The following is a 9,787-nucleotide window of genomic DNA, read 5'->3' as shown; positions in this document are numbered from 1 at the left end:
GGGAATGAAACCTAAGACGGATCTTGTTATTATTATCTGAATTGTATGATAAATATTTGACTTGTTTTTAATTATGTGTTCTTAATTCTTGTTTTAATATTCCAGGATATTGATTCAAGTTCATGCGCTTATTCAGAGGAGAAAAGTCATTGTCTAAGAGTAAATTTGTCGTAATTAAGCGGAGTTGATTGCACGCCTAGAGATAGGGTGACAAGATTTTTCCGGATTAGAGTGAAACCTAATAAGGGAGTCCATAGATCGAGTTAATGCAACACTAGGGTGTTAATTAGAAAGAGATTTCAATTAATCAACCTAGGGTTAGCCGTTATTAGTCTCGAGAGAGATAATAATATAACTTAGGGATTTCTACGGATCAAGTCAAATGAATAAATCGTCTGATTCAGAGTTAAATAACAAGTGAAGTCTAGGTGGATTTTTCCTTGGGTATTGTGTTAATCAATCGAGTTTTCCCAAAGCTTTTCCCCAATTTTCTCTCTGTGCACCCTTAGTTTAGTTAATTAGTTTAGATAAACAAATCCCTTAATTTTTAGGCTAGATAATAGAAATAAAGTAATTACTAGTACTCTTAGTTCCTTTGGGTTCGACAATCCGGTCTTGCTAAATCTATACTACTATTCGATAGGTACACTTGCCTTCATCGTGATAATAGTTAGTTTCAAGAACGATTAATTATAAATTTTTAAAATTTGTCGCAAATATCACGTATCAAGTTTTTGGTGCTGTTGCCCGGGAACTAAGATATTAGGAAGACTTGATTTTTATTACTTTAGCCATTTTACTTTATTTGCAATTTAAATTTTTATTTTCTTTTCTAATTTTCTCTTTTATTCACTTCTGGTAGGTTTTCTATAATGTATGACTAGAAGAAACCCGTCGGGACTATTACTTTTTGATAGTGAGATCGATCGCACAGCTCGCAGAAACCGAAGAGAAACAAGGCAAATCTTAATATACACAGAGGAAGAGCAAGAGGACGATACTTCAACCACAACTAAAGAGATGGCTGAAAATCAGGAAAATCTGCTACCTCCTACGATTGCTACTGATCCAGTAAATTAGAATCATGCTCCACGCACTATGTATGATTATGCTAAACCAAATTTAATAGGAACTGAGTCGAGTATAGTTAGGCCTGCTATTGCTGCAAATAATTTTGAACTGAAACCTAACACGATTCAAATGATACATCAATTTGTTCAGTTTGATGGTTTACAGGATGAGGATCCAAACACCCACTTGGCGAATTTTCTGGAACTCTGCGACACATTTAAAATCAATGGCTTCTCTGATAATGCCATTTTCCTTCGATTGTTTCCCTTTTCATTGAGAAACAAAGCTAAATGGTGGTTGAACTCGTTACCACGAGGTTCAATCACTACTTGGGAACAAATTACTGAAAAGTTTTTACTAAAATATTTTCTGTCGGCTAAAATGACTAAATTAAGGAATGATATCTCTTCTTTTGTGCAAATGGATCTAGAAACACTCTACGATGCATGGGAGAGATACAAGGATCTGTTGATAAGGTGCCCTCACCATGGGTTATCACTCTAGCTACAGGTTCAAACTTTTCACAATGGGCTAAATCCTTTGACTAGACAGATGGTTGACGCAGGGACTATCAATAAGAAGACACCTAAGGATGCTTAGGAATTTATAGAAGAGATGTCACTGAATAATTATCAGTGGCAAGTCATGAGGACAAAGCCAACGAAAGGCATTTTTAACGTCGATTTAGTCACCATGCTCTCTAATCAGGTAGAACTTTTGAATAGAAAAATTGACAGTTTTCTTGGTTCTTCACAGGTTCACCCAGTAATGCAATGCAATGCAAGTGGAGGAGGGACGAGCAATTCAGAATACCCATCTTATGGCCACATCATGGAAAACGAGCAATTAAATTATATGGGTAATAATCCTCGACCTCAAAATAATACTTATAGTAACACTTATAATGCAGGATGAAGGAACCACTCAAATTTCTCATGGGGAGGCCAAAGGAATCAGAGACTACCACCACCTCCAAGCTTCCAACAACCATATTACCAACAAGAGAAAAAGCCAAACATTGAGGAGATGCTAACAAAATTCATCTCGGTGTTAGAAACTCATTTTTAGAATACCGAGACAGCACTTAAGAATCAACAAGCGTCGATCCAAGGGCTCGAAACTCAGATAGGCCAGCTTGCTAAATTGATATCTGAACGACCACAAGGTAGCCTACCGAGTAACACTGAATCTATCCCAAGAGAGCAGCTCAATGTGATTTCCATTCAAGATGAGGAAGGGTTAGTTGCACCTGAACCAGAACCGAGGCAAGAAACTGTGGTAAGTAAAGGTAAAGGTGAAATGGACCACAATGACCAAAAATAGGTAAGTAAATAGTATAAACCACGTGTACCATACCCCAATGCGACAAGGAAAGACCGCACAGATGAACAATTTGGTAAATTCCTTAAACTATTAAAGAAATTACACATTAACTTACCGTTTCTTGAAGCTCTCTCGCAGATGCCAAACACAGTCAAATTCCTAAAGGAGCTTTTAGCAAATAAACGAGAGTTGGATGAAACGTCGCATGTGGAGTTAAATGCAGTTTGCTTAGCCATTCTACTGAACAAGCTAGCCAACAAATTGAAAGATCCAAGGAGTTTTATGGTTCCTTATTTAATTGGTAGCTTAAATGTTAAAAATGCTTTGGCTGATTTAGGGGCTAGTATCAATGTCATGCCTTACAAAATGTTTAAGCAACTAGGTCTTGGGAAACCCAAACAAAATAGGACGAGCATTCAATTAGCAGATAAAACAATCAGATTTCCTAGGGGTATTATTGAAGATGTACTCGTTAAAATTGACAAATTTATATTCCCAGTTGATTTCGTTGTTCTAGACATAGAGGAGGATAGTAACGTGCCTTTAATTTTAGGGAGGCCCTTTTTAGCAACTGCTAGAACGATAATTGATGTTGGTACAGATGAACTCACACTTCGTGTGGGTGATGAAACAATCACTCTTCAAGCTCGTAATTTGAGTAACATCTCAAAAATCGATGGTGATTGCATAAATCATGCTACTAGTACTGATCATGTAGTGAAACCCTCTGTGCAGAAAATAGGTTCGAAGAGCGCACATGAGCCTTGTTCAAGCAACAACAAAGGACCTATCTCTGAAGAACGAAGGCTGCGAGTTGAGGAACTAGATGAATGGCGGACACATAAACCAAAACCACGCTTTAACAAGCTCAATATTCCACCAAATCAACCTAAGGTTGGAAATAAAGTACTACTAGATGCAGCAGATGTAATACCCCGAAAATTTCTATAGTAAGATATTATCCTTGATATGGAAAAATAAGGAAATAAGTGATAAAAAGGGAAGTTTTGAGTTATGACAACATTGGGAAGTAAATTATGATATCTTGATTGAGGAAATGACTAAATTGTAAAAGTGTGAAAAGTTTTGTTATACAAGAGTAAATACTCAAAACTTGAGGGGTTAAAGTGTAAATATGAAAAAGTTTAAGGACCAATAGTGTAAATATATTAAGGGTGAAATGATCTAGAAACTAAGGAAAATGAATGAATTAGGACCAAATTGAATAAGTGAAGAATTATGATGGACTAAATTGTAATTTTACCAAATTAAATGATGACTCAAGGATGGAATTTTAAAAGATCATCAAGGGTAATATGGTCAATTAGAAGGAGAGAGAAATTTAGAGACAATGATGATGTTGGAGATATTTTAGATAAATTAAATAAATATTATTTTATTAATACTTTAAATTGATTTTTAAATGATATTTTATTATTTTATTATTATTTTATTTAATATATATATGTAAGGAAAGAAAGAGGAGGATGAACATTTTTCCCATGCACTAACGTGAGAGAAAGAGAGAAAGAAAGAAAGTTTTGCTTTCTTTATAATTTGGTCCTTCTATAAAAAATTCACCATTTTCACAAAAAAATCAAAAGAATTTCCATAGCTATCAAGAGAGAAAAATGTTAAGGAGACTATGGGAAGTTAGACTATCAAGTTGGATTCAAGAAATGGAAGCTGAAGGAGAGAGAAAATCAAGATGAAGATTGAAATCAATAGAACAAGGTAAGAACATCATGATTTCAATATATTTTTAAGTTTGATATTATTGAAAAAGCATGGGATTAATGTTAATGTAGAGTTTCCTTACATATGTTCCTATGTTATTGATATGTTAGTGAAGAAAAAGTAAGAGAAAGTGATGAGAAATAGTGTAGAAAAAGAAAATAAGGGTGTTAAAAACATGGTAATTAATATCTTGCACTAAAACAGTTTTGGACAGCAGCAGTAGTCTAACTTTGAAAAATCACCAAAAATTGTAGAAATAGAATTATAGAATGAATAAAATATGAAATTAAATCTTATTGAGTCTAGTCTCTTATAGAATAAATTATGTAAGCAATAGAATTGTAAATCATGAGATGTAATAAATTTTGTGAGACAAGATTAGAATGATTTCGGGTCCCCCTGTTCTGATTTTGAAAACTCATAAAAAATTGGATAAAAAATTATGGGTTTAAATTTATATTTTTAGAATCTTGAATGATTATATTTTCAAGAGAAATAAATAGGAACATCATTCGAATTTTGTAAGGGGAGATAATTAATTTTTAGTGAAGAAGAGTCAGAACTATCAGATAGCAGAACATGGGTAACTTTAAAGAATAAACTGTACTTATTGGCTAAACCAAAAATTCTGAAAATTTTATGGTAAGAATATATATGAGTCTATTTTCAGGGTAAATTAGCAGATCTTAATTTTGAGTTTTATATCTCCAGATATAAATAATTTAGTGACTATGATACAGATGGACAGCTTGAATATTCATAAAAGTAAATAATAAAAATTTTAGATAATGTTACTTACAAGTGTGTTATATACATTAAGGATGTGGAATGGAGAGGAGGGGAAGGAAAATATATATGAATATTAGCTAGTATGGTTAATTTGCATGTTTTAGGCTCAAGTACTAAATTGAATAAAAGTAAAACTTTAGAGGGCAATTTTGTAAAAATGTCAAAATGACCAAATTGAAGGGAATGAATTGTTTTATTATCTAAATTAATAAATTGAATGAAATTATTAATTTAAGATCAGGTGAAAATTGGGAAAATGATAAATTACCAAAATGCCCCTAAATCTTAGTATTTCTGTAATTTAGTTAGGTAGGTTCGTATAACTTGAATGAGCATATAAATATGTCAATTTAAATATTATATTGTATTTTATATGATGTTTGAATTGAATATATGCAATGTATGGATGTTGAAATGAAAGAAATAATACATGTTCTGAAACTATTTGAAAGGGATAAAATCTGTTTGAATATTAGGTTCCGGATGGATATAGGTGATTTCCCAAATGAAAAAGTTTCTGCATGTGTTGTAGAAATAGATAACCCGGACGGTTAATCTGAAAAAAGCCTTCTCGAGAATATAAAGTGGATAGGATTCGTTCCTGATTCACTATAATACCTCAAAGTGGATAGGATTTGTTCCTAATTCACTATGTAATTTAAAGTGAATAGGATTTATTCCTGATTCACTATGGTAACTTAAGGCGAATAGGATTTGACCTGAAAAGGTAATCCTGATTCGCTTCAGTTACATGATATATGATTCATTATGGTAACCTAAGGTGGATAGGATTTGACCTGAAAAGGTAATCCTGATTCATTACAGTTACAAGAGATGTGACTCGAGAGAGTGCTTGATGATTAAACGTCCTAAGGGTTATTTCTGAATATGAATTGATGGAATATGGAAATGTACACTTTGAGTGTACTGTTGAAAAATCCATCGGAACTCCAATGATTCAACGGATAGTATATTTGATATGATACGAGAATTATAATATAAAAAGAATGTTACATGAAACATGAAAATGAATGCTAAATGATATAAATTAATTGAAATTATTTTGAAAATTTCGGTAATGCCTCATATCCTATACTGGTCTTGAGTACGGGTATCGGGTGTTACAGCATATCCTCGTATTGCCACTTCTGAATCTAATGGAGAAATTCCTCTCACGGTACATAATACTTTTCCATAGGTAATTCATCCTAAATTTGACACTTCTAAGGTAAATAGTACTCGTTTAAAACCTTATTTTGATAAAATTGATAGCAGGGAGTGTAACAGCCCGATTTTGGGCCTAGTCGGAACAGCGATTTTGGAACCACTATTTCGAGGCCGGAGAAAATTATTTTGGTGTTATTTTATGTATTATAATATAATTTTATAAGTGCATGTAAATTTTGGCAAGTTAATTTCAGCGATTTCTAGTCCAATTTCGAAAAAGGACTAAATCGCGTAAAAGGTAAAAGTTGTATTTTAGTGCCTAAAGAAGTTTAATAGCTGGATAACTAAAATTGGGGGCTTTTAAATGGAAATTAGACCCTTTTTATTGAAGTGGCAGGCCAAGGGGAGATTGGTCAAAAAGCCAAAATTTGTGGCTTTTAGGTGTTTTAATTGACTAATTTGTAATAAAATAAGGAAAAAGAAATAAAATGTCATTTTCTCTTTCATTTCTTCTTCTTCCTCACGAAAATGGCAGCAAAAAATGGGGGTTTTGAGTTTTAAACTTTCAGCCACTTTAAGCCCTAACAAGTAAGTGATCTTTGGTTGTTTCTTGATGATTTTTACATTTTTGGAACCCCTAAAGCATGAGCTTTCATATGAGAGGTCTAGTTTTCAAAATGATGAAGAGTCTAGGGTTTTTCCATGAGAGTATATGTGTTGTTTTTTGAGTTTTTATGGAAGAATATGAGTTGTAGTTGTCTAATAAACAACTTTTGTGAAAGAAATTACATGAAAAAACTTTAAAAAGGGCTAGTTTGCTAAGTTGTAAGATAAGGTGTTAGTGTGTGTAATATGAAAATGGTTTATCTAGGCTTAAAGAGTAAAGAAGTTGAATAAAAATCTTGTTTCGAGCCTAGGGGCAATTTGGTAATTTTGGCAAAATAGAGGGGCTAAATTGTAAATTTTTCCAAAGTGTGTCAATGGACTAATTTGATTAGTACATTATTTTAATTAGCTAAATGTGATGTTTTAGATGTTGAAAAATGCGATTTGGGCCTAGAACGGGGAAAATCGATTTATGAACGATTATGTCTTTTTCACTTTTGTGGTATCGAGGTAAGTTCGTATGGTAACAATAATGCAGTATCATGCTTGAATTAAAATTCTTTATTGTTATGGCATTATGTGTATGATTTAAAATATTAGAAGTTTGATGGAATATGATGTTTCTTTGAAACGAGTAAGTTTATATGAAAGTAATGTTCAACTTCATTATGATGTGCTTAATACTTGATATTGTACGAAATGTGGATGTATGCCTTTATTGGAATTGACTTGTGAGGATTCAATGAAAATGTGATGATATGTGTGCTAGTATAAGACCATATCCGGGACATGGCATCGGCACTAACATGAAACCTTGTATAAGACCATATCCGGGATATGGCAACGATATGTGGATCTATGTAAGACCATGTGAGGGACATGGCCTTGGGCATTCTATTCGGTGTATGATAATTCCAAACATCCTTTAGCATCCCGAGTGTTCAACAGGTAACGTAATGGATGATGTGATTAAAGCTCTAAGGAGAGCATGTTAAAGAATGTATGATTATATATTTTATCACGAGTTGGTATAGGTATGTACACTGAGCTTATAGTAATGCCTTGATATGTGATAATCTATGATGTATATAATATTTGGTGAATATTATGGAAATGGCATGATTTGGAATAAGTCTTTGATATTTGATGACAATGAGATTATGGGTCCATGCTTATGATGCATAGTTATGCGTTCTTACCATGATAGATGATATGATGTTGTATTAAATTGGTAAACAATAATTGTGAATGAATAAATTAGCCGGGACAGTTTTGGGCTATTATAGTGGTATAATTTTGAAAATACACCAAAAATAGTGGAAAATGAGTTAGAAGCTGAATAAAATATGGAAATAAAGCTTATTGAGTATAGTTTCTTATAAAAGAAACCAAGTAAGCAAAAGAATTTCCTATAATGAGATATTTGAAGTTGCATGGGAAAGAGTCAGAATGACTTCGAGATCCCCTGTTCTGATTTGAGAAAATCATTATAAATTTTAAAAAAATGGTTATGAGTTATGATTTATATGTTTAGAATCCTTAATGAGTCTATTTTCAAGAGAAATAGATGAGAACATTATTTGAGTCCTGTGCTATGAGATAATTGAACTTTAGAGTAGAAGGGTCAGAACTGTCATATAGTGAATCATGGGTAACTTTGAGGAATAAACTGTACTAATTGGCTTAGGCAAAAATTCTGGAAATTTTATGCTAGAAAGTTACATGAGTCTAGTTTCAAAGAAAATTAACGAAACTTAATTTGGAGTTTTTTAGCTCCAGATATAAATAATTTAGTGACTATTGTTCAGGGAGACAGCTTGTCATGAACTTGAGAATATATGTTGTAAATATTGATAAAGCATGTTAATGAGTTGCTTATTGTTTTCATATGAACTTACTAAGCGTAAAGCTTACTCCCCATTTTCTTTCCCATGTTCTTTAGGGTTGCCAGGTTTGCTCGGGTTGGAGGCCGTCAGAGATATTATCCCACTGTCGAGTTAACGCTATTGGCGTAAGTAAATCCTAGTGTTTCGAGTCTATAGTATGTATAGGGTTTTAATGTTGAGTAAGTGATATTATGATTTAGCCAAAGGTGTTGGCTTGTATTGATAAAGTGTTGTAGCCATGTGAATTGGCCTATGTTGACTAATGATGTTGTGAGCCTAAATGTTTATTCATATATATGTATGATACTATCTCTTGTGATGTGGCTTATAGCATGTATGCCTCGAGATTGAAAGGAGATTCATCGATGAGTTAGTAACTGATGCAAGATTAGGTGATTGGTAAATAGTTAATAATGCCTCATGGATTGTGGAAATGATTATGCATGCTTAGTGATGGACATGAGGTTTGTGATGTAATGATAGTTATGACTAGTATGTGGTAATGATGTGAGCAAATTCTATGATATTTATTGCATAAGAAATTGACTTGAGCATAACATGTTTGTAGATGTTTAAGAGCTCATTTATGCCATGTTGTATGTTTTTGGGTAAGTATGTGTGCACATGTTGTGAGGGTGACAAATGGCTTGGAAAATAGCCTTGTAATTGTCCACACGGTCTGACCCCATAGGCGTGTTGTCCAACTGTGTGTCCCCTGCACCTAAGTTTTTCAAGTCAGTATACATGGTAGTAGTACACGGGCAAGAGACACGGCCATGTGTCTCAGCCGTGTGAAGGACATGGCCATAGGACAAGGGCGTGTGCTTTGGTCGTGTGGTTTTGGCAGAATGTCCAGGTTTTTGGACACGGGTTCGGGACACGGGCGTGTCCCTAGCACACGGGCGTGTGCTCTATACCTACACGGGCGTATGAAGCCTTGATGCAAGAGATTTTCTAAATTTTTCATGAGTTCTAGGTTGGGTCTCGAACCACCCCGGATGTATGTTTTGGGCCTCATAAGCCCGTATATGGGATAGATTGTATGTGAAAAGAAAATTTTTTAAATTGATCAAAATTTTACGGCCCTGTTTTTGTGTGATTGATTGAGTTTAAGTCAAGTAACACCTTGAACCCTGTCCCGGCGTCGGATATGGGCTAGAGGTGTTACAGGGAGGAGGAGTATAAGCTCTTTGCACCACCATGACCAT

General features: G+C 33.8%; 1 non-coding gene across 1 annotated transcript; it reads right to left on the bottom strand.

The window, feature by feature from the left end:
- Positions 1 to 1,458: 1,458 nt before the first annotated feature.
- On the bottom strand, positions 1,459 to 1,565 carry LOC121228378 (small nucleolar RNA R71). Its single transcript, XR_005925954.1, has one exon. It is a non-coding gene; the product is annotated as a small nucleolar RNA R71 (small nucleolar RNA).
- Positions 1,566 to 9,787: the final 8,222 nt, after the last annotated feature.

The sequence above is a fragment of the Gossypium hirsutum genome, chromosome A04, assembly GCF_007990345.1.
Source record: "Gossypium hirsutum isolate 1008001.06 chromosome A04, Gossypium_hirsutum_v2.1, whole genome shotgun sequence".
Classification (NCBI taxonomy): Eukaryota; Viridiplantae; Streptophyta; class Magnoliopsida; order Malvales; family Malvaceae; genus Gossypium; species Gossypium hirsutum.
The sequence above is the reverse complement of the archived record's forward strand: the minus strand, read 5'-3'. Positions and strand labels throughout refer to the sequence as shown.